Raw genomic sequence first — 26368 nt, 5'->3', positions numbered from 1 at the left:
AATCCCAGACCATTGGATCCATTTGCATCCCTTGGGCCAGAAAGATTGGAGGGGCTCAACTGAGAGGTGCTTGTACCAAGGGCCCTGGAGACGCTAAATTCTGGGTTTTATGGTTACTGCACATGGATTACTTTCACCCAAACACAGAGCTGCATTACTTTAAGCGACACGTGAAGACTTCATACCTTCACACATTGTATTTTGTCTCCCCAAGTTTAGATGACAAAGACCCAAGGTTTACCTTCTACATATGAGAAGAAAACAAGTGTAAACTGAATCTTATTTGAAAATGTCCATAAACCTATTTTGTACATTCCATCACTTAAAGTGGAATACTGGAAAACAGCAATGTTAATAGACTAAAACTATGATTTCCAAACTTATCATGTAACATCATGACTTTTTTTTTACAGTAGCCAAATTTCAGGAAGGGGTGAGTGTTTAAACTTAACTAGATCTGAATTTGTATGAACATTACAACCCAGAGCCCACACCAGTGCTGGAATTTGGCAACAGAGCCTGTGGGCTTTATAAGCCTTTGAGCTGAGATTTATAAGACTATTCAGTCCTCTATGTTTGTGTAATTTAAAACACTGGGAGACCCCATCTGAAGACCTTTATAGAGTGCCATACTATTTTTTCTAGGTATGGCCTTCAGAATCTAAAATAAGAAAATAGTTTAATAGTAATTGCACTAGATAGAATAAATTGTAATGCCTATTCTTCGCACAAAGCTGCCATAGATCAGTAAAACTTAACGTTAATTTTCCCAACTAGCACTTGATATTTAAAATCAAGTAGCTCCTTGCTAGAATTAGAGCTAACTGGTCCTCATCATTTTGTTCATCATTATAAGCTATTTTAAAATGATGTGAAAATGTTTAACTTCGCGAAAGTATGGACATATTGGTAGTAATAACAAATAAGTTAAGTGTTCCTTTGTTTCCAGAAGCAATCTACCATTTACCTTCTCCAAGGACTCTTTTAATAAAATGGGCAGGAAAAAAAAATCAATTAAAATAGTGAAATGCCCCTTAGGATAAAGTTAGTTCAGCAGTCATTGCATTTCTCAAGAATCTCTTTATCTTGTGCTAAAGTAATATACATTTTTGCCATGTTTTTAAGTACTATATTTTTCATAATGAGGCTGTTTAAAACTGAGCACTGGAAAGAGAACGGGTGCTGATACAGCAAGTGTTATGATATAAAACTGGGGTTATGGGCGAAGCACACAACAGAAATGGGAAACGTGATTAGAGGCAAAATGGATGAGGCAAGGATATCACATAACAAACCAGTGAAGTAAAGTAGCCTCAAAGACCCCGAATATCTATAGCATCTCCGCTATCTAGAGCTATTGTGCCCAAGAGGATGTCTAAAGATACTATAATGGGACATCATTTCTGGAATCGCTACCTATATAACATAAAGTAGTCCCAAGAATGAAGTCAGAACTCGAAGAATTCAGCAAGTAATTCCACATTTTTTATACCTCACCACACCACCCTCTCGCCTCTATTTGACCCACTCTCACTTAATAAAGGGTGTAGCCATATTAGCATTTCAAAGACATAGGATTTTTTTATTTAAAAAAATGCAGTGAATTATTATAGATAACTTAGGTTAAATTTCCAAAAGCTATACAGTATCTCTATTCCCAAAGTTCTGTGTGGGAATTTGGAGGCTGGCCAGTGGTAAATTATGTCCAATGAGACAACACTAGACCAGTACTATGATCCCAACTTACTCTTTGGCTGCATGATGTTTGTGTGGATAGCAAGATCTGAATGCAAAACACAGACAGACACTGCTATCAGACACAGAGGAAAACTGTGCACACATTACATCAGCCATAAAGACATATGATTTTTGATGCACCATTAAAGTTGATTTGTCTTGTTTTGTTTTGTTTTCATCTCAAAAATTGTGACTCTAGTATGGTACTGGGAATGATACTCAATGAGGTTATAGAAATAATGCTGCACACATTCTTGATTTGAGAATCAGAGAAGCAGCATAATTTTGGAAGATGAATACCAAGGTATTAGTTAGCATTCTGAAAATGCCACCACTGTGTTTTTTTAACTCTGCTTTTTCTATTCTTCCCTTTGCCCCATCCCTTTTCCTCCCCATGGTTGTCCATTCATCATGGAGGAATTTAGTGTTGAGACTCTGTCCAGGAATTTGCTAGCCAGACAGAGCACAAGACAGAAAAAGCAAGTCTGCAACAAATTTTTCTGTTTTGCCTCAACTTTCTACCAAAAGCCATTATTCTTCCAACATATTTGCTGATGAAGACTATGGCAAAAACTTCGGGAATGTTGGTTCCTATGGTCATAGTAGGACCAAAACCAACCAAAGGCAGGTATCTGGAAATAAACTTGCCTATACACACTTCATGAATGAAATACCTAGCTCTTGCCAAGGAGAATAAAGGCCTTTGTTACTGAGATATACAGAAATACAAGAAATGGAGCACAAATAACCAAAGAAGTAAACAACAAAAAATGTGATGTCTTACAAAGAAGTCTGAATTAAAATGAACTTTTAATCAATTTTGTAACAACTGGAATTCATGAGAAACTTCATAACCCTTATTAAAATGAAAATAGAAAAACAAGAGTAGAAATTCTGCTCTCCTGGCCTGCCTCCAAGTAAGGTACTTTGTTTTGACTCCTCAAATTATCCCTGAGGTAACAATTATCTCATGCTTTTTAAAAACTACTCATCCCTAGGCTACTGGCTAGAACCTTTATTGATTTAAAAAGGCTGCCCTATAGACCTATGCATTGTATTCTGTTTGCCTGGGTCAGTCCTTGTTTTCACCAGTTGTCCCAACATAATTATTAATACTACTTCTGTAACACTTCTCTAGACCTTCCTAATGCCGCGACCCTTTAATATAGTTCCTCATGTTGTGGTGACCCCCAACCATAAAATTATTTTCGTTGCTACTTCATAACTGTAATTTTGCTACTGTTATGAATCGTAATGTAAATATCTGATATGCCAGATGTATTTAGGCGACCCCTGTGAAAGGGTTGTTCGACCCCCAAAGGGGTCGTGACCCACAGGTTGAGAACCGCTGCAGTGTTCCAATTCGGCCAATATTTTTTATGGTTGCCCTTCCTAGGCCCCTTAGGAATGAGGGAAGAGGTGATAGAAGCCAATCAATTAGTAAAGGAAATGTCACTATAAAGAAATTTAGAGCATAAGATTGACTTTCTAATATTTTACTACCTTTAAAAATCACCTAGACCTGGAAATATTCTATGGTATTGATGACATTTATATCCCTTCATACAGAAGTAAGTGAATAGTAATAACTGCAGTCTATTTACCAACTTGAATAATTAAAATATTTCTATTAAACTTCAAATAAGGACAGAATCCTTGAATACAGAATTTATCTTGGGCCCTGGCAGGTGTGGCTCAGTCGGTTGGATGTTGTCTCATGCATGGAAAGGTTGCTGGTTCAATTCCCAGTCAGGGCACAGGCTCAGGCTGTGGGTTCAATCCCTACTTTGTGTGTGTACAGGAGGCTGCCAATCCACATCAATGTTTTTCTCTTTCTTTCTCCCTCTCCCTTCTTCTATCTCTAAAATCAAAAAAAATTTTTTTGAAGAATTTATCTTGGGCACTGATATGCTTAATATGCATAATTTACTTAATATATGACAAATATTATCATCCCACCTTAATATATGAGCAAGCTGAAGCTGCTAGACTTTAAAGAACCTGACTAAGATCACAGAGCTAGCAAGTGGTAGAAACAAGATTTTAAAAACCTAATTTTTATCTGTAGTATAATGTGTTCTTATACCTTAGAACTGCAGATAAATTTTTAATCTTTCCCTACTTGTAAATAATGAAAAGCCTTATTGCACTACCTCTGATCCACTCTTCCCTTGTTTACTAAGTTGGAAATCAAAGCCAGAGAAAATGCAAAGAGAAATAATAAGTTTTGTTAAAATGCCTTTGAGCTCTTCACATCTCTTTCAAATATTGACTCAACTGTCATTTTCTCAATGAGGCCTATTCTGACCACTTTATTTAAGAGTTCAATGGTCCCACTACCCACACTCCAAGCTTTCCTCACCTAGATCTACTTTTTATACTATGTAATTTGCTTATTTATTATGCTTATTATTTATTGTCCATCTGTCTGCCCCCAACCATGACCTCTAGAATATAAGCCCCACAAAGGCAGGGATCTTGTCTTTTATATTCACTGGTATATTTAAAGTACCTAGAAGAATGCCTGACACCTATAAAGTTTGTAACAAATATGCATAGAATTGACAGATGAACGATAGTTTTTCAACACTTTATGCACACACACATAAACACATTATTTCGAATTCTGTTGAGCATTTAGAGGAGGGTATTAATAATGTGAAAATAAAAAATTAAAGATAAAATGAATATGTACATTCTCTAGTAGCAAATTTAAGGTTTACTAAATATACTTACTCATAAGTGATTTATTTTACATTAATTCTCTATACATTCAGTAACTTTACACATATGAAAATATGTACTTTTTTCCTTGAACACTTTTAGGTAGACCTACTATGAGACAGCTATTGGATTTCACCAACTACAGTGATAAAGATATCCTATATTTATTCATATTAAGTTTTTCATTTATTTGTAAAGTAACATTTCTAAAATATGCTTTTTAACCTTCTGCTGAAATTAAATGGTGAGCATGTGACAGACAGCTAAGCTGAAAATTTGGGTAATTACTATTTCCAGTTATAACTGCTTTCTCTCAGATAGATATAAAGTATAAATGGTCACCACGGTAAACCATAAAATGAACTAAACACACAAACAGAAATTAAGTTAACATTGCTTATATTTCCTCTTCAATCAAATCAATAGTGACCATGTGAGAGGAAAGAACTAATAACAGACAAGGCAGACATATCAGTATGAAAAGTCGAAGAAATGCCTACCTACAAAAGGCTAGAAGAACTTAAACTTCAAACTCATGATGACATGGCATTTAATTAAACAGATACAATAGAAATATAAACTCAAAAACTAAATACAAGCTGGTAGACTCTTATTATGAGTGGATAATCTTTTATTGATAATGCATTGGTAGATATTTTAAAGTTTGCAAGGGGAATTTTGTTGTATAATACATAATTTTTGAGTAATATTGAAGTCACATTAATGGAGGAATCTTAGCAAAAAGCTCACTCAGAACAATGTGCTATTCTGTAATCAATATAATTATAATAGCACTCTAGGTTGTTTTTTTATTATAATTATGTTATCTTATTTAACAAAGACATTTGTGCATACAAAAACTCACTAAACCACTAATTTAGTGAAGAAAAGTCTTTCTCTCAAACAGACTCTAAGATTTAGATAGAATATCTAAGGTTAGACAAATTCCTTGAAAAAATCATGTCACCAAAACCAAAGTGCGTTATTGTTTACAAGCCATCTGGTCTGAGAATGTGGAGTTAAAAACTAATTCTGAAGCAAATTTAATTTGTTAATGTTGAGATTAATTTGCATTATATCAATCTCTTACTTTTTAAATAGTATCATGATATTCATTTGCTGTCGCTAATTGTTAATGTTGATTTTTAAAGCACAGTCCTTAACACTTGTCCTACCTTCTAGTACTGGATCAAATCACCAAAGGTCAGCCCATAAACTCACTGAATCTGCTGCTGCCTCCCATGGATGGAGCCTACCTTTGAGGTTTACAGCAGCTTTCCTGCTAAAAGGTCAGCTGAGAGTTTAAGGTGAACTCTGTTAACAGAGCTTTCATTTTTAATCAAAGGTATTTTTTTTTTAAATTCCAGTGCAGAATGTTCTCATCTTTTGACACCAGTTATTATCACAAGCTTAGAATCAAACACAATAAAGGTATTTCTCAGAGTCGCAGTCATGACTCAGCAACCTAGGAAACCTACTCCCTGCGAGTCTATCTTTGACTTCCATTTCACTTTGAATAATTCATAATGGGAAGATAATATTTCACCTCTGTGAATTAAGAATATTTTTCTTGGAAAAAAATGATATGTGGTTTTCAAAAAGTTCTTTGAAACTAGAAGACACTAAAGCAGTGTTTTTAACATAGAGAAATTATTAAAACTTTATGAAATCTTTCTGGAAATCCCATTTACAACTTTATGGACACAACCCACAGCTCTAAACTCTCTCCTCAAAATTTCTTCAAAATCTCTGGCTCCTGTCCTGATTTTTCTTTAAATCCCAAATATGTGTTTCTGACATCCGTTGCATCTGGAACTCAAAGCCTTCAAAATGGAATTACTTATATTCACTGGACTTTCTCCCTGTGGCCTTAGGACTGACAACAGTGCTCACGAAACACTACAAAGTTACTCTCAGCTCACTCCCCCACCCCACCCCAAACTGTAAGTTAATTTCTCCTCTGTTTTGTTTTATTGCTTGTCTTGTGTCACTCAATCCCCATTACTGCTGCCTTAAACTAAAGTCTTAGTTATTTCAAATAGGATTAATAAAGTCTCTATTTAAAATGTTAGTAATTCACCCTCAAGAGGGTCACAATTACCTATTTAAAACACAAATCCAATCATATCATTGCTCCAATTAAGAATCTTCCAATAGAAAAATATTTTCCAGTGATTTTTTTCATCATCTATGTTCAAATTCCTTAATCATGTCACATAGGGTTCTTTTTGGGCTTGCCATTGTCTATGTTTGCAGCTCATTCTCTCACCCCTGCTTAATAGATACATCCCAAACTCCAGCCAGCCCAACCTAGAATCCCAGGAAAATAGGATGGGCCTTTAAAAAAATTATCATCTTGGGCATTTGCACATATATGTCTGCTTATTTAGTTGTAATTTCAGAACCCTTAAAATCATTAACTTGCTAAAACTACAAAATTAGGATTAAAAAAAAAAAACAATGAAAGATGCAAAAGGCAAAATAAAAGGTGAAGTAAATGATAAAATGAAAACAGAGCAAGGGAATAAAACGTAAAAAGAACACAGTACAGTTCTAAAGGCCACACCACTATCTGAACGGATAAATTTGAATTTAATTTTTTTCATGTGCATGTCTTTAAGCTTAGATTTCAAGAGAGATATGATTTATGGACTTGAAGGAAGACTTTATTGCTTTTCTTAGTCTTAAAATGATAAAGAGCACATGCAAAATTGTTTTACACACCCAAGGAAGTATTGCACAGTATGTTTTAGAAGCCTATAAGGGTAATTTTCATAAGGAAGGTCTTCATTTGTCAGATAGCCATAATATTTTCTAAAACCCAAAATATGTGAATGGCATGAAACCACCACAAGATTTTAGCTAGAAAAAGGTTGTAAATATTGAACCATTTATTTATGTATTTGTTGTCTTCTAAACTTGCCTTTTATGTATATTTTCCTCCCAGATTTCTGACAGCATTAATAGAATAACTTAATATTCACATGTATGGTACAGCAACTCAAAATAGAAAGTTAAAAGCATAACTCTCCTGGTTTGCTACCGAGGAAGCAATTCCTTATTTAATTTTATCTCTAGCAAAACCCAAAAGTTTAAGCTCTTGGTCAGCACCAGGGTCTGCTCATTTTCCTTAGTCCACGGGAAGGACAGTTGAATAGACACACTTCTCACCATGAACAAGCTGTGAAATGTAGCTGAAAAGTAAATTGAGTCACAGCTGCCAGCCTGAAGTCTGCTTTTGATGGTGCTTGTCTCATTGAAACAAACACATCTGTTTGTGACATTAGATCCAAACAGGAATTGCTGCTGAGTAGGACTGGATGGTCTAGGAATAGGGAAACAATATACAGCTTTCTACGGCCACTGTAGACTGGGGCCAGGACACTGGGCACCGCGACGGACTGTCAGTACTACTTTTTGACTTCTCTTTCCCAAATGTGACCTGGAGAACAGGGAAATGGCAAAGGATATTAACTGAATTCCTACTAACCTCTATGTAGTTTGTGATTTCAACATCATTTAACTTTAATTTTTCAATCTCCTGCCCTTAAATCCTCCTCTTGTTGGTTAGGTGTTAGCCTCTTGACTGTCAAGTGAGAAAACTGACGCTCAAGTGGGTTTGTGCATCTCTCCTTAGGGTAAGAGTCCAGGGCAGTAGTTAAATAGTAGTGGTACAGGGTAGGAGTTAGGAGTGTAGAATTTGGATTTGGGATCCCCAGGATAACCTCCTCATGTATCACCTCTTGCCTTGGACGATGTGTTTAACTTCTCTGTAACTCAGTATCCTCCTTTGTAAAATGGAAATGGAACTATTGATAGGATTAAATCAGATTAGAAATATACTCAACATACTGCCTGATATACCATAAGTACACACACACAAATTACACTGATAAAAGAATAGGAAAGCTCATTCTATAGTGCACATTTTGTAATGGACACTGATAGCTGAGTAAAGTGAGGAGTGGAGGAATTGCAAGGAGAGTTTAAAATAAGACGGTAAAGAACTAAAGAATTATAGGGAAATGTTAGTGGAGATAAGAATAGAACAGAACAGCCCTGGCCGGTTTGGCTCAGTGGATAGAGCTTCGGCCTGCAGACTGAAGGGTCCCAGGTTCAATTCCGGTCAAGGGCATGCACCTTGGTTGCGGGCACATCCGCAGTGGGGAGTGTGCAGGAGGCAGCTGATTGATGTTTCTCTCTCATCGATGTTTCTAACTCTCTATCTCTCTCCCTTCTTCTCTGTAAAAAATCAATAAAATATATTTTTTAAAAAAGAATAGAACAGAACAAATAAAACAGGAGACAACTAAATACCTAATATCCAAATTAAAATTTTGAAATATTTCTCTTACAATTTACTTACCATGATTTATAACAAGCTGAAAAATGATTTCCCAAGCAGAAGCTATCTGTCTATATTCTCTGACTTGTTAAAGACTTCTGGGTGTCTTGGTAGAACAGCAAGGTCAGTGCTCATGTGAGACACAGCTCATTTAGAGGCATCTTAATTTTCAATAACGTTTCACAGTTAGTGGGCTAGGAGTGCTTCTATCATTCCAATATTGAAACCTCTACATTATGAAAGGCATGTGTGACTCCTTTTCAACTGCTCTATATTACCTGAAAGTGATTTAAAGTAAAGCAATGATGCTTCTAGGACTCGATTCTATTTTAAAAAACAATACTCTAAATTCCAAATTTTTCACATGGCAATGAAGTTCACATTTCCTCAAAAAGCTTTTCTTGGTTATCAGCCATATACAAGTGTAGGTAAAAGTTCAGTTCAAATATACTACATACCAAAACCCAATTGCAGCGCTCTTTGGTGCAGTAGTATGCTGAAACAACAAAAATGCGCATGGACCATGCAGTGTGTGAAGGCCATTTAGAAAGATATGTTTATCGTGAAGGTTACAGTAAGCTCAGCCCATTGCTTAAACCTGGAACATTTATTTCTTACAAGCTCTTAAATGAGCACACTATTTGCAAAACAAGTCCAACTGTTGCCCTCGGGAAGTCATGAATGCAAAGAATCAAATTTCAATGGAGGAAAGAAGGACAAAGCCAGATCTTCCAGACAGCGGTCTCCAGAGGAACTGAAATAGTGCTGTTCCCTTCAGTGCATCCTCATTTGTCCATGGAAGAGGCCCTCACCTGTATCTCAGCACTGAGCATCACAAAGGAAGAAGTAATGTTCCGAGACTCCCAAGAGCATGAGAATTTAAACCTGAATGATTCTGGTGTACTTCAAATTATCATTCCAAAGTAGAAATACTGAGGTTTCCTTAAAAATGTACGTCCCTGCCGAAACCGGTTTGGCTCAGTGGATAGAGCGTCGGCCTGCGGACTGAAAGGTCCCGGGTTCGATTCCGGTCAAGGGCATGTACCTGGGTTGCAGGCACATCCCCAGTAGATGTGCAGGAGGCAGCTGATCGATGTTTCTCTCTCATCGATGTTTCTAACTCTCTATCTCTCTCCCTTCCTCTCTGTAAAAAATCAATAAAATATATTTAAAAAAAAAAAAAGAAGTTTAAAAAAAAAAATATACGTCCCTTCACATAATATTGTTAGTTTGAAATGACACAGGTTGTGAGTAAATAGTTCCAACCACCCTGGCCAGGCGCCTAAGAGAGGCCATGGAAACGCGCTGCCATGAGCCCAGTGATAGGCTCAACTACGAATCGGCATAAAACTTTAGTAATGCCCAGGCACATCCCACTTTTTCAACATGTAGACGCCATTCAGCAAACTGCCATTTAAGAAACAAAACTCACTGATACATATTATATAGAAACTCTCTACTTCTTTTCTTAATTAGTACGAAATGATACCCTTTAGTTCCTGATTTATGCAAACTATCGCTTATCTAAGACTTTGATGAGACACTAAACATGAACAGAAAAGCAAAGAAATATTTAGCTCTACCACAGTTAACTTCTTACCTTAAATGCAGATGTCCTGGAACAAGAGTTCCATCGCTTTCCCCACATAATAATTACCTGGTGAAACAAACTTCGTTTCCCACACTTGATTAAAGTGAATAAACCCGAATGAAAAAAGAGACGCACCTACCCTACCAAGGAACTTGCACATCACAGAAACGTGCCGATCTGATAAACAACAAGTTCTTCCTATGGAGTATGAAGACGCCAAAATATCAAAGTACAGTTTCTGCTGTGAAAAAAGAAATTAGAAAGAAAAGATCTAAAGACATCAAAAAGAATGGCAAACTACCTGGTGGGTAATTGAGTGAGATAATGAAGCTTATTCCAAGAACATGTGAAGGAAAACAGATCCCACCCAGAACTTTCCAAGGCTACTTCCCAGTATAAAAACTAGGAAGTTTTTGTTACAAACTCTGCCTACAGAAGGCTTTATCTACTCTACAAATAATGTTTAAATTCCAGTTATACACCCATATAAATGGTTTTCAAGCTTTTAAAAATAACATTTTTTTATTAATTAGGAATGCTAACTTCTTAGTAATAGGAGTGGCTTACTCTGACAATACTATTCAGGTGGAACTGAAAAACAGGCATGGAAGGTAAATTAGATTCTAAGAGAAGGCAGGAATTCCAATAGACTATAACACTTATAAATGACTTTCTTCCCAACAATAAACATTGATCTAAAGATATGAATGTTTAATAAAGTAACACTGCAATTATTTCAAATTTTATCTTATGAGCAAAAATTCGACCTTAGCTGTATGGTTTATTGTGTGGTAAGAGTTCCTTCAACAATGATAAATTTAAGTTTTTTTAAAAATACACTGAGACAAGATTTAAGGAATGAAAAAAGCAGTGAGAGAATATACTTTTGTACTTGGAGGGACATACAATTAGGCTGCTATCACGGAATTAAAGAGCCAATAAAAATTAATCTACAGAGCTAATGGATATAAAATTTAATGCCACTTCTGTATTTCCTATAAAGAAATAACTTACAATTAGCTTGCTCTATATCTTTTATGTAAAAATGTTTCTAAAAATCTTAGAACTATAACTATTATTGAAGCAACTACTAAATTGCTATAGACACAGAATGCACAAATACATCTTATATATTTTAAGACATTTGTATTATTATTTCCAAGCAATTTATAATCTTCAATTCCCTTCAGTTGCCATGTACTAGCTGTGTAACTATGGGCAAGTTAATTAACTGCTGTGATTCTCAGTGCCCTTATCTTCTTTAAAAACAGGTAGAACCTACCTCATGAGTATTATAGGGAGTTAAAGATATAACATTTGAAGGTACTTAACTCTAGCTAATAAAAATCACTAATATTAGTAGCTATAATTCTTATTATTATTGGTGATGTTTTTAACTGCAAATGTATATACTATTATTTTTGTTCTGTCTACTCAATTAAAAATCTTAGATTCTTCAAAAATTATATATTTGGTGGCCTTTCATAATTAATTGGATAGATAAACCTTAATAATAATTGAAATAGACATAAAATCTCAATCTTACAAAATTACAGGTGCATGAACATCCACAAAGTTTAAATATTAAACTACTACAAAAACATAGGATACATTCAGGAATTAAAGACAGCTTATATTATACTTAAGCACTTACATCAAATGTACTTTTATTTCTACATAAAAATCTAAAACATGTATTTCTATTAATGTTTTAATTTCTTGGTCATAACCAAAATGCTCTTAAATTAAGAACCTCATAAGAATATTACTGTAATTCAATAATATACAAATTGTTATGAATCAATTATACTTAAAATGAGTGCCTACTATGTGCCAAAAAGTACTTGATAGTTTTAGTTGTAATGAGAATAGATACAAGATAATACTCTATAATAATCTCAGGGAAGTAATATTAATCAACAGAAATTAAATTCATTCCAGTTTTAAAATTAATTGATGAGCTCAAAAAATAGCCAGACCATCTTCTATCAGCAAGCATCTCACTAGTTCCAGTTAAAACTGTTAACAGCAGGTCATAGATATTTCAAAACTTCAGATACATAAAGGAAAATGCAACAAAAGAAATCCACCTGGATTTCCCCTCCTCTGGTGAATTTCAGACATGAGATGCTTTTGTAGACAAATGCCAAAGAGAAAATCAATCAGATCCAATTTCAACAACCTACTAAATTTCACAATATAACAAGGGAGAAACAATGTGTGTTTCATAACTTACAAAAATGTCAAGACATTGTCATAAATCAACAGACAATGGCAGAACAATAGTATTCTGAAAGAGGGAACATTATATTATATTGATGAGTTCAAAAAATATTTGGCAGACAACAAATTTTATGTTAAGATGGATGCTTGAATGCCTATCCTAAATTTATTTTCAAAACAGGAGACTACAGAAAATAATTATTTTGGGGATTTTGAGATACTTGGTAGGGAATATTTATAAATTATGTATTTAGTTTAAGAAGACCCTTAGAGACTTTACCAAAATAAAATGTTCTAGCCAACTTAAAAGGAAATCAAAGATTCAATACCTGATTTAAACTTCTATAAAATCTTCTTCTTTCATAGAGAATTGCATAGTTCTATAGATATTTAATGACATTCTCCCCAAAATAAAATATTTCCTTTGCATATGCTACAGCTATATTTTGTCCTGTCCTATATTTTGTCTAGCTTTTCAAATATTTGATCATGTTAACCTGTTATTCATAATATTTTTAAAGATAATACAAATAAAATTTTAATAAATATTATATTTATAAAAGTACATAATTTTACAGAAATTCACAAATACTTCTTTTAATTGTCATGATTTCAGTGTTATTTCTTTAGAAAAAAGACAAAAAAGTGATAGCAAGAACCAAAATAGATTTTCTTTATGTTTTTGTATGCTGCTCTGGTAAAAGGAGTTTGAAAGCATAATTGAGCAAGACCATTTAAGATGTAGTTTCTTAGCAACTTTGAAGTATATAATTGTACACCTTAAACTTACATAATGTCATATGTAGATTATATCTCAATTTTTAAAAGTAATTGGGAATACTAAACAGATAACAACTTTTGAAAAGGACCTTACCATTTCTGACGTGCTTTCAAATAACTATTACCACATTCCTATCCTCACAACCTTCTTTTTAAATAAATAGAAAAGTTATCTGTATTATCCCCATTTTACATTTGAGAATATGGAGGTTCCAATTGACTAATCCAACATCCCTCAGCTAGTAAGTAATATAGTCAAAAATAGAAATCAAATTTCCTGATTGTTCTCATGACTCCAAATCATCTAAAGATTAGTAAATTTCAAATCTACAGCCACTGTAGCAATTAAATACTTCTCATGGATAGTCATGCCAATTTCTTTTTGAAATAACTTAATGATATTTTTGTGAGAAACAATTCCCAAAAATTACACTTGTGGATAAAGATTTCAAAATTGAGTTTTCGTATATGTTTTGAGAATTAAATTTTCTTGCTGACCTAACAACAGTGATTCAGAGAAGACAAAAATATATCGGTTGACTCAACACAGTCACAACTGCTTTACTCATCACAGCCATGCCTCTGAGATCTGAAAACATTCATTTCAACATCTGACAGCATATTAACAATCTCAATATTGTGGGCTCCTGTTCAGTTTGCTATGGGCAAGAGACTATGCCTTTCAACAAGCTGGTGGATCGATTGGTCTTCGGTAGAATCTTGGTTTAAGACTCTTCAAGGCACTGATTTATGCACAATTGATCTGATCAACCATGCAGTCAATGTGATTTATTAGCTAAGACGGCCAAAACCCTTTTCTCTCTCTCTTTTTTTTTTCACGCAATAGTAATTCACCTCATTAGAGGAGGAATCATTATAGGAAGCTACTGAGAAACAAGAAGATGAACCTTCTGACCTGACTCCTTATTTCCCCCTGTCTATGGATGTACCAAACAGGAATAGCCAGACACTAAGACTAGAGGTGCTATGCACACATGTGGAAGCCAGTGCACTCACACTGTGGCTAGAGATGGATGGGGTAGGTTACAGGGGATTTTACTATTCCTTCACTCTGAAACATTTCCAGGCAGTAAGATCGCTCATTTAGTTTCTAGCACATATTTTTTTTCTTTATTTAACCACAGTAAGACGAATGACTTGTATTACTTTGTAATTATGGTGTTTAAACATACAAACAACAATGTGTATAACAAGAGTTGGCAACCTACAGTGTATAAATGGATGCATGTGCTCACACTCACACACACTTACACTCCCAATGTTACAGAAGATCCAATTCTGAACACCCTAAACATACTCACTTATGGGCAAACACTTGTACTTTCTATACTATCGGGGGAAATATCTATAGCATTTATATAGTATAAGCACTCCTTTCCTATTTTTAAGGTCTATCTTTCAGCCAGGTTCTTTATCCTAAGTTTCTACTGTCAACTCCTTAAAATGCATTAATAGTTAAGGGAAGAAATGTAACAGGCTAAGGTCTTGTCAATCCATGCAATAGTTCTACTTTAGGGTATTCACTCAATACCTCCTCTTCTTTCCATTTAATCTGCTCCTGAGAGCTCAAAGCCAGGAACCTTAACTTTAATGGTCACAGCCATACATTTCCCCTTGACTTAATAGAAATTCCACACTTCTCAGTAACTTCAGGGAATGCTGCCTGCTAATTGCTACCCCCCCCTCCCTTCCTTATCCTCCGGCCACTTCCCTGCCTGCACCCCACCCACACTATGGAGGCAATAAATGAGTATGCAATATTCTACAACTAAAGATTTGACAAGCGCACATTAGAATGATTATGCGTACAAAAATGTTGAGGGGGTAGTGCATTATTTCACCCTACATGTGCTATATCAATTATGAATAGCTTTGATTAAAAGTCCAGATTAATTAGGCCCAGTTATGTAATTTCTGTTCAGAAGTATACTGCGAGCTATACCTTTGATTTACTCTGAAAAATGATTCCTTTACAATATGCTGAATGAATACACTATTTTTAAGCTGAGCATTATTTCAGTAAGACAAGCCTTAAAATATAACAAAGAACAAGATAATCTGCAAAATAGATGAATGTTTTTATAACTCTCCCAGGAGGCACAGCACCACCTGTCCTTATTACTAAATCAGCAGTGTCAAACCGCCAACAAGTTTAACGACTGAACTAATTCAAAAGAAATACAATGTGTGTTTACTTGTATATTTACAAGTGAATGTATTGCTGTGATGTGTGTGTGTTTGTATATTTGTAATAACATATTTAAAACCAGGAACCTTTACTGAAAAGATCTTAGCTGAAAATTTTGCAGTGTAAGAACCATATCAACCAAGAAAAATAAAATCTGGGATCTAGAGTTCTTATTCTTATGAGCTTTTTGCTGTTAACTAAACTTTGTATATAATCTTCCCTATTAATGCAAGTAGCTTCTTCTGATTTATACTTTTGCTTCAAAACTTTGGCTGAATTAGTATTTTGATAATTACCTGTTAAGAAAGTTAAAACTCCCTGTTTATAGTACATTTTAAAATTTAAGTTTATAACGTATATTACATTTGGTACAATATACTAATAGAATTAATAAAATTAAGTTTATTTATATGTAAATCTAATTTTCCAAATAAAACTTTGCCTATATTATTAATAGCTTAAAAGAATCTTTCCTTTTAGTTCATTGTATTTTCTTTGCACCAGCTTTATAAATAGAATGAGACACTCCAGGGAAAATATTGAGCTGGTAGTTAGTGGTTTTTGGGTTGTTGAAATCATTCACTTTTTGGACTTGTGAACCACAAAGCCCCCACAGCTTAGCAAATCCCAGCATGGCACATGCCCTGTCATGTCTTATTGCTTTAACACAGTCCTCACATTCTAGCCTCCCAATGCCGCTAAACGGCTCAATGTTGAAGAGTATAGCAACAACTTACATCATAATATGTGGAATACAATCCTGCCAGTAAGCACATGCTGTTACTCTTTAAAGAATACACATTTATCTTCACTTGGGACCACTGGGGATGCATATTTTAGTTTGAGACCCAAAATGTTCTTAGAATGTTGTCTCATGTAATTTTGTCCTAAAAAGAATATATAGTCTAGCAAAACTCCCAGTGGGCTTTTGCATTGGTTTAAACAGTGAGTGTACAACGTGTAGTTAAACTACACATGTACATGGCCGGAGTGCCAATGAGTATGTTTCACCAGACATTCCTGGAAGCTGTCTGCCCAATAGGAGTGGTTTGAAATGGTTCCCTAATCACTGTTGAAACCACTGATAGTACTGTCTGTCCACACTATGACAGACAAAAGCTGAAACGTATTAAACATAGCAATCCATCATCCTGCAGATGGAAAGCAGGAGCCAGGGAGTTCAGAGGCAGTGACTACCCGCTGCTTAACAAAGGCTGGAGTCCTGACAGTTCAGTCCCTTCCTAGCTCCTCACCACCACCCCTCCATCTAAGATGAATGAGTGCAATCAGTGAGGGAGAAAGCCTGCTGAGGACCTAAAACTCAAACATTGTTACATTTAAAGTGCTGTGTTTTTTTTTCCCTAATCAAAATTGTTGCTTAAACAGTTTTCTCCAAATATAAGGAGGTGGGCATTTAAGTAAATGAATGAATGAATAAATGAATGCACTGCAGATTCAAGAAGTAGATTCTTTTTAAAATACTGCATTGCTATGGCATTAAGTTTGAAGAGCTAGCTTTGAAATAAAGCTATAATACTAACTCTGAGGAAGTTTTTTTCTTTTAAGTCAATTAAGGGTAAGTTTACATTGTTTGAAGCAACTTAATAGTGATGTTCTTTTGAATGCCCAGGGGATTATTATTTCTAAATAAGCACCAAATAGAAATGAAATGCTATTTGCTAAAGTTCAATTCATTTTGCATACTTGTTTCTAATAAGGACATATGAGTCACAAAATAGCCAAAGGGAGGGAAAACCCCTCAACTGCTAACAGCACATTAACAAAGTCTAGAAAGGAAAGACACTTTTCTTTGGGTTGCAGCCTTGTCATTTCCAATTTTCTGCTCTTTGGACATGCTTGTATTCAAATTCTGGAACATCCATTCAGCATATCAATCCTAATTAGACAATCTGGGTCTGGAAAGGATGAGAGCTGGGTCATTTGCATAATTTAATCATAAATACTCAGTGATACATATTTCCAAATGCATTTGTACAATTATCTTTTCATCCTTGGGGCAATGGTATTAATATGATTAGGCAATATTTCTGGAAGAAAACAGACAAGTATGCACTCTTTTTAACTGCAGCTTAGGGCGATATGAAAAATTAATTAATTTCTGAGGAAAATCAATTTCTCTACGTGACCACATTAGACACTGCTAAACCAAGACTCAGAAACCTCTCTCCATCACTACATTTTATCAGGCCCTTCTAAATTCTGATTAGTATGTGAACTATTCAATAGAAAAACTAGCAGTGTATCCAAAAGCATCTTAAATTTTGAAGAGATCTTTCTGTCTACTTTTCATTTCGGATATGCCACCCTGCTTTACTTTATTTAACCAGTCAATGAGAAAGAAGCCTGTGCCTTTGGTGTGAACTCATCTTGAGTGATCTTTTATTAATGTACATTAACCAATTTCAAGGACAATAGGATAAGGTTACTTTTAAAATGCTTTCTCAAGAAATGCATTTATATTCATCTAAAATAATCTTAGTTCACACTAGACTGTTTATGAAAAAATTAGATAAGCCAACTTGCCCCAAAGAGTACCACTGTTATAAGAAAAACATTGTAACATACTTAGTAGAGATATAAGAACCCAGGTGGCTAATCTGATTTTTTTAAATGAGATTTGGCTTTGTATGTTGGTTAGTACAAAAGATAGTAGTCATATTTGTGAGTTTCAATGCACTAGTCTATTCTTTTCAATCAAATGAAAAAGTAGAAATTACTGCATGCAAATATTCAATATTCATTTAATTTGCATAAAGGTGCTTGAACAATTTTTTTACTCTAACAAGCTCATTTTTCATGCGTTTTGTCTTTCATCCTAATCTAGCATCTGTCATTCCTTTTTGAAGTTATTATCGGCCCAATTCCCTCTTGGACATGGTTGCTGGGTGACCGGTATCTTAGCACCCACTTTGACAGGAACAGATGTGAATCTGATCAAGAGATTTCCCAAGAGTACCTGAAATCACAAACAACTTTTGTGAAAAACAAACAGCATCCCTGTCATGGGCCCTTATTTAACCCACACCCCAAAAGAAAGAGTAAAGCTATTTTCTCCATTTTCATTTTATTTCCTGAACCTGAAATAAAATACTTTAAGAAAAATAAATTATATTTTCACACTGTTGAATTTGGGAGATTAGTTTAATACTAACAGCTCAAAAATCTAGTTTGTTTTCTTTTGGCTCAATGTTTACAGGTAAATCTCATAATAAAGTGTATCTATTTCATGCACAATTTCACTAGACTTGCTAAAAAAAAAAAGAGGATTATTATGAGGATAATTTAGATGATAAAGATATTTAAGAAGATTAAATTTAGTGTCTGAAGGCTTTCTTTGTTAAATATGATGTAGAATTCTGTGCAATGTTAAGGGTTATTCTACTTATAAAATTATCTAAAATATAAAAGTTCTATTTCTTCTTTCATGCATTTTAGAGCAAGATGTTTTAAGGTGATTTTTTCAGTTCATGTGGTATACCATCAATCATTATTAGGAATAGAGCTGCAAAGTGTCACCAGAAGACAAAAGAGGTCATAGAAACTTCATGTTATCACCATCACAAAAGTCAAAATAGGTTGCCTTTCCTGCACTAGTCTTTTTAAGAACAGCATTATGTGGTTGAGTCATGTGACCTAACTCTTTCCCTTCCTCCATCACAGTCAGAGAAAATGAAGAGCAATAGCCATTTAGATCACCATGAAACTAATTGAGGCAAACTTGCAAATTAAGTGAAATACTTAAACAAATATTGGTGTTTTATAAATATGGCATCAAAGTGATTGTAGGACACATCCAAATAATTTATTTAATGTTGAACTTCATTCAACTAATAAGTGTCAAAGCAAGGTAGAAAATGTCATGCTTTTTTTTTTACTCCAATAATTGATTTATTATAACCATTTTATTAGGAATTTTAATGTTTGTTATTTCTAGGGAAATAACCAATTATCCAAATGGTTTCATCCATGTTAAGTGAAAAATGAAGTGAAAAGTCTTTGAAATTATTTCTAATTTTAAATTGGGAAAAGAACTTGCTAACCTCGATTCCAAAATTCAAGTATGGAATTATTTAACCATCGTAATTTTTTTATAATGTATTTTTATTGATTTCAGAGAGGAAGGGAGAGAGAGAGATAGAAACATCATTGATTGGTTGCCTCCTGTATGCCCCCTACTGGGCATGAAGCCCACAAACTGGGCATGTGCTCTGACCGGGAATTGAACCATGACTTCCTGGTTCATAGGTCAATGCTCAACCACTGAGCTACACTGGCCAGGCTAACCATCTTAATTTTAACAGCATATATTTGAGTGGGGGTGTATACGCATGAGTGTTGCTTTATCCTTTGTGAAGTGTTTTTGTATATGTAAGATTGAAAGCAAGTCATTGTATACGGAAAAGTAGGTTCTGTAATTTAATGGTGGTCTTTTAATACCTTCAGTTGTAAACAAAAAGATATTATAACCCTACCCATTTATATTTATTCACTCATGAATAAATATGATATGGCATTTTGACATTCCAGAAATTATCCACACTATTACATACATAAATTCCTCTTTATTGTGAAGATATGATTAACTTCAGTTTTCCAACTTAAGCCAGTCCACATAACTAAAGCGAATCCAACTAAAATAAAAATGGCTTTTGTGTATCCAATTTATCAATGACCACCTTCATTTGTTACTATTAGCAGCAAAAAAGGAACATTCTAAAACCCTTTCAGGTGGTCTACCTAAAAATAAAGTGAGAAATGTAACCATTTAAAACGTTGAAAGAAAAGAAAAATTAAATATGTTCACATAAAAATCCTTATTCTGAAATGTTATCACAGGAACAATACTCAAAATAAAGTTTCTTTCCACATTTGGGCTGATTTTTCAGGGGAGAGAACTTAATTTTTAAAGGTACAAATTCAATGTTTTCATGTGCAATTACACAAATGTATGTTTAAACTTATTTCCTCTAGGATGCAGATTTAAAAGGTGAGGTATTTTGTTTTTAAAAAGTGACATCTTAATGACATCTGAAAACCTGAAGAGCTACAAAATTTTGATGGCACTTTGGTTTAACCGTAAAATGTCATTCATGAATGATATATATTTTTTAATTTCTTAAGAATATCTACTTGCAAAATTTGGTAGCCAAACAGGTGTTAACAGAAAGAAACATCAAATTTGACCCAGAAGTTTCCAATATTAACGTTTGAATTGGGATCAGTTCATTCCTTTCCCAAGGGGTAACTTGTATAAATGTAATTCTATGGTTTCATAAAAGCAGGTCAAGTTTCTATCCCTGGGGGTCTTTTGGCAATTTGAAGCATGGAAGCACTCTTCCCGGCTACAAGTTCAAATCTGCATGGACTGTCAATGGTGTGAAGAAAAAAATCAGTGAACAGCAGACATATATTCGTCTTTGATTATAATGCGCACTTGTCAGAGGGTTCTTAGAGCGTCAGAATAAAGGTGTCAGAGCTCACAAGCCATAATATGGTTTGAAACCATTGTTAGTCACTTGTATTTTTCCCTTTTAAAATATGTGCATAGCAGATGATGCAAAAAGTAATGTGAAATATGCTTGTTTTTACTAGATATATAAATGCAAAGATGAACTTCCTACCAAAAATATTTTACATTAAATGTATATAGTATTTTCTATTCTACATGCTTTAAATGAGCTTTGAAACTTTTCAGTAATTACTGTTTCATAAGCTTCTTTCTACTTTGAAAAAAAAAATCACACATGCCTGTACTTTTACCAATGATGTAATGACTTGACAAATGCCATGAAATGATTGAGAAAGTAATTGATTTCAATTTAACTGGACCTCTACCAGGTGTTTTCAAAGACAATTACAGTCCACTACAAGAAGTGGTAATACACATCTCCTTATGTAGACCTGCAGATTAACCCATTGACCTCATTCCTAGCTCATCTCATTGATGGCGAAGCTTTTAGAAGAGCAATCATTTTTTTTAGGTTATGAAATTGTTTTCCTATCATTTATCCACTGATTTTAAAAGATATGCTTGCTTTAAAGTGCAAGCAGCAATGAAATAAACCACTAACAGAAATGGAGCAATGACATCTAGCACATTAAATGTCATTCAATAATGTACAGCCTCTAGTACCTGATAGTTTAATATCTATTTCACACAAATAAAATAATTTTCAGATATAAGTATTTTTCATAGAGAATTAAAAGTATATTTTAGTTATTGTAAAAATAAAGGTCTAGGAAAATGTTGAAATGTTTACGTCACTGTCCTATTAACCTTATAACATTGTATATTATAATTACATTTTATGATATTTAAGTATAAATTACTTCTTTTACCATAAAATTAATTTTAAATATACACTTACATTGTCAATCAGTCAAATAGAACCTGATTTCTGTGTTATTGTATATTTCAATGAATTACAGAAAGCAAATTTAAAGTCAATTTTATTGGTAAGTTATTTTCCCACAGCTAGCCCTAAGTCCTACAAACCTCCGTGAGTGTGAAAATATGTGTGTGTGTCTGTGTGCGTGTGAGTGTGTGTGTATACATATGCACATATACATATATAGAGGCTTTTCTAACAAAGATATAATTATTTAAGCATACATACATAGAGTGCAAATGGACTAAAATCAATATAAACAAAAATAGCCACGACAAAAATATCTAAAATACTGATATTTTACACTTGGTGCACACACAAGAACACCCATCCTAGTATAAAATGTGTGACAATTAAAAGTGCTGCAAGTTATTAAGTTAAACTCCAGAGGCACTATTAAACTAAAAACTGACTAAAGAAATAAGTACCATTTCCAAGAATTAAGCTAAAAAAACTATATTTTAAATATAAATAGGAATTATTACTATTGAATATATCAATATAGTTCAGCAGAGCTGTGATAGGTTCAAATATTTGCTATACCTTCAGAGATTTGCTTGGTTCATAACTAAACAAAATGTCTCTGAGATGTAAGGCTATGAATAGGCAGCAATTCACTGTTGCTATTAATAAAATTCCATAATATAATCAGTCTAAGATTTTAACAACTTAATTCACCTGTTTGATACATGCATATAATAAACCATTTGTTAATTAACATATTCTAGGGCTTTTTTATTACCTTTACTTAAGAAATAACTAGTATTCCTTGAACTGAATAAGCAGGTATTTACTATAAGTGCTACTAAATGTTTCCATAAAATAATTCCTTTCCAGCTAGTCCTCTTTCTTTTCCCTTGAAGAAAAGTCCTATTTTCCTGTTGTGACTGATAGGATAGTCTGATTATTTAGAAACATTTGATACCATACAAATTTAAAGATGTTACACTATCACTTTTCAATATTTTGTTTACCTCTTCATTTATTTTAAGGAAAGGAAAACATTCCTCAATTCTTCAATGTTATTAATCCAAAGTATTTGATCTATTTTGTTGCCTACTTCAATATTGCTTTGTGAAAATCATGCTTCAAAAGCATATCCAATTTTGTGTCAAACATGTACACTACCTTCAAAATCCACTGCAAGATTATTATATGTCTGCTTATAGTTAAATTAAATTTATATTCTTCAAATCACAGTAATTAATTTTGACTTCCCCCATTACATATTCAATGCATCCCAGATATTGTGCTAATCTTATTTAATAATATGTTTTATATGCTTCAGTTAAGCTCTTTTTGTTTTTTAATTATTACTCTCTAAAACTTTTTTTTAAAACAATGGGCTATTCAGTGTGTTGCTGTGCTGCATTGTTTTAGACACTTCAATAAACTTATAAGAACAAAATGTAAGAGCATTTAAATAATGACATAGTGAGTTTTCCAGTTTAGTAAGTTATCTTTGACAACTTTCACTCAAGTCACGTACATTAAAATGTGCAAAAGAATCCCAGCTTGATATCCTGGATCAAATCCAACCTAATTTGACTCAGAAAAGCAACAGTGCCACACCTTTAACAAAATTCAATCCTTGGCCATTTCAATATCCAACTTAGAAAAATCTATGTATGAATTTTTTAATGGACGAATTAGAATCCTGTTATCATATAATCCAAATCAGAATACACAAGAAATATAAAGTACACTTGGTTTAAGTTTCCTGAATGTGGATTAAGTGGTGATACGGGTCATTTTCTATATGTGATTATATTATATGTTATATGACATTTATCTGCTATTTTATTCCACTAATTTTAGTTCCATCATTAATTTGGGGGGAAAATGAGCTTTCATTGATTGCCTAATTGACTAATTTATACCAGATAGAAAAGTCCGTTCATAGTCATTTGCACATTTAAATATAAAGTGAATCATGAATAAGAAATAGTAGACACAGTCTTAAAAGTCTCAAAACCTCTCAAAGTAAACAAGTGCATCAACATGAAGTGACCCATAATTAATCTAATAATAACTGATTATTAGGCCAAATATAAACATTCTACCTTTAGCGTTCTTGTTTTACAAAGAAATGACTTGGTAAACTAACTACACTATTCTAATAAACGTGTTTTCTCTACCGTGACATATACTAAAAAGCAAATAGCAGCAATTAAAAGTTATTTTAAACGACAGCTCTGTAGCAAAAACCTACTTTTGACTGGAATTTGAGCACAAGGTAGGCTCACAGAGCCTCTGATATTCCTGAGATGTATCTATGCAAATCAGAGCCTTTGATATTACACTTATCTGAACTCTAGAGGTGGGCTTTTAATGCAAGATTTTCTTTATTAAAAATAAATTATCGACCATTATAAATATAATGGAAAAGAGGCTATTAATGAACTGAAAGCCTGAAATGTAAATATACTTGTATTGTCAGCTAAAATTTTTAGGCTGCAGCATTTAGACAAGGACGTATATGTATGTATTAATGTGTGTGTGTGTGTGTGTGTGTGTGTATAAAACTAACCAATCACAATGCAGTAACTCAGTAGTTAAGAGAATGGCACATCTGACACTTGCTAAGGTCATTCTATTCTTGTAAACAGTTCACACATAAAATAATAAATTTTATCTTAATTACATACTTAAATACCTAAAACTTAATATCAAATTTTTACATTTCCTGTCATTCAAAGGTACATAACTTGATATAACTTGTTTGTGTGTGAACAATCTAAAAATGAAATCGTTGAGAGATAAAATTTAGACAACACTTAACTTTTTTAGAGAACCAACTAACAAAGGCCTTAAAATCAAAATGTTTAGTGAAATCTGTTAGACTTACCTGTACCTATTTAGAAGGCACACTTCAAATGAATTTCTTCAGGCAAAGATTCAAAGTGACAGTTTACAACCTGTGAGAGTTTCATTTCTTACATTTCTTACTATATTTTGTTATACCTGTATTCTATGTTTCTAATACAATGCAACTTAAATTATTATTCCATTTGATTAACAAAGACAACTCTGAAACAACTTCGTAGAATAATTTGAAAAGATAAAATGATACTACTTGATAGTTAAAACGCAAATTCTTACTAAAATAACAACTACTTAGTTCCACACTAAGCTAATTTACAAATGCTACTTACATTTCGAAAACAAAACATCAAATGAAAAACAATAAAGCATATATGTTTTCCTATGCGGGTGAATCACACATGGTAAATCAGCGAAGAGAAGAGTGATTTATGCTCAAATCCAGCCAAGACTTTAATCAATATTGGATGTCACATCTCAGGAGGTTGGGGGGGCGGGGTAGTGAGGCAAAAAGAGAGTGGCTAATATTGGCCTCAATAGTTTATATGCAACTTCTGTGAAATGTAGTACATTAAACAAAAAATAACAGCAGATTTGGACTTAAAAAATGAAGAGTTAAAATTGTGTATTAAATGCAAATACAAAAAATATGTAGTGGAATTCTTCAAAAAAAGCTTGTCATATAGTTTATTCGATGAAAATATTTGAAGCTTCACAAAATAAATTATCATAGGTGCAAATTACAGTGTGTCTCAGAGCATTAGCTAATAATCTGTGGAGTTCAAAAGTAAACCATCTTCTATGTTCACTTTTCATAATAATAACTATAATATTACTGGAGATTAACTCCAAGAAAAACAACAGTTTTGAAAGACATTATCCAAATAACTCAAGAATTTGTATTTTGTAATATAATTTGACTGAACAATGTAAATCCTAAGTTATAACATTCTTAGATTTTATTTATATACTAGTTATTAAATTATAATTTACTAACATTTTTTATGTATACATAAATAAGTGGTGGAGCGAAACAAACTTTTATGTTTAGGCCTCAGTCTTCTAATTATGGCATATTCTTTTTGAAATGTTATAAAAAGAAACATTAGGCTTTATAGGAGCCATTAATCAACTGTAATACAAAAACTTCAAAAGCACAGTCTCTCTTCATTTGAAGTAATTTTTAAATTTATCTGTGCCAAGTAATATAATTATCTGTTAGAAGTAAATCTGTATTTGTGTTGAAACTTTCTATGTGAATGCATAAGTTTATAAGTGCATGGCATTGAAAAGTATGCAACGGGGTAAGTGTTAAATATAGACTGGTTCCATGTGCCATCTTTATTAAAACTACTGATTAAAAAAATAGAGCCAAGAATTAGAAAGCATTTTATACTTCTTATATTAAAATTGCATCCATATATTACTACTTAACTAAAAAAGACTTGCAAAGTCTTTGGATTTGCAGTCTATGAATGGTATTAACTTTTAAGACAAAAGAATACTGTTTGTGAATATATGTTATA

General features: G+C 33.4%; 1 protein-coding gene and 1 non-coding gene across 2 annotated transcripts in view; both read right to left on the bottom strand.

The window, feature by feature from the left end:
• The window catches only part of DACH1 (dachshund family transcription factor 1), a 437658-nt gene that overhangs the window by 406053 nt on the left and 5237 nt on the right, over positions 1-26368 (bottom strand). The gene's annotated exons all lie outside the window — the stretch shown is intronic.
• On the bottom strand, positions 1664-1848 carry LOC139007858 (small nucleolar RNA SNORA23). The gene has a single exon (XR_011471001.1). It is a non-coding gene; the product is annotated as a small nucleolar RNA SNORA23 (small nucleolar RNA).

Source organism: Myotis yumanensis, unplaced genomic scaffold (genome assembly GCF_028538775.1).
Source record: "Myotis yumanensis isolate MYYU_CA2020_CCGP unplaced genomic scaffold, mMyoYum1.0.hap1 SCAF_3, whole genome shotgun sequence".
Taxonomy (NCBI): Eukaryota; Metazoa; Chordata; class Mammalia; order Chiroptera; family Vespertilionidae; genus Myotis; species Myotis yumanensis.
The sequence above is the reverse complement of the archived record's forward strand: the minus strand, read 5'-3'. Positions and strand labels throughout refer to the sequence as shown.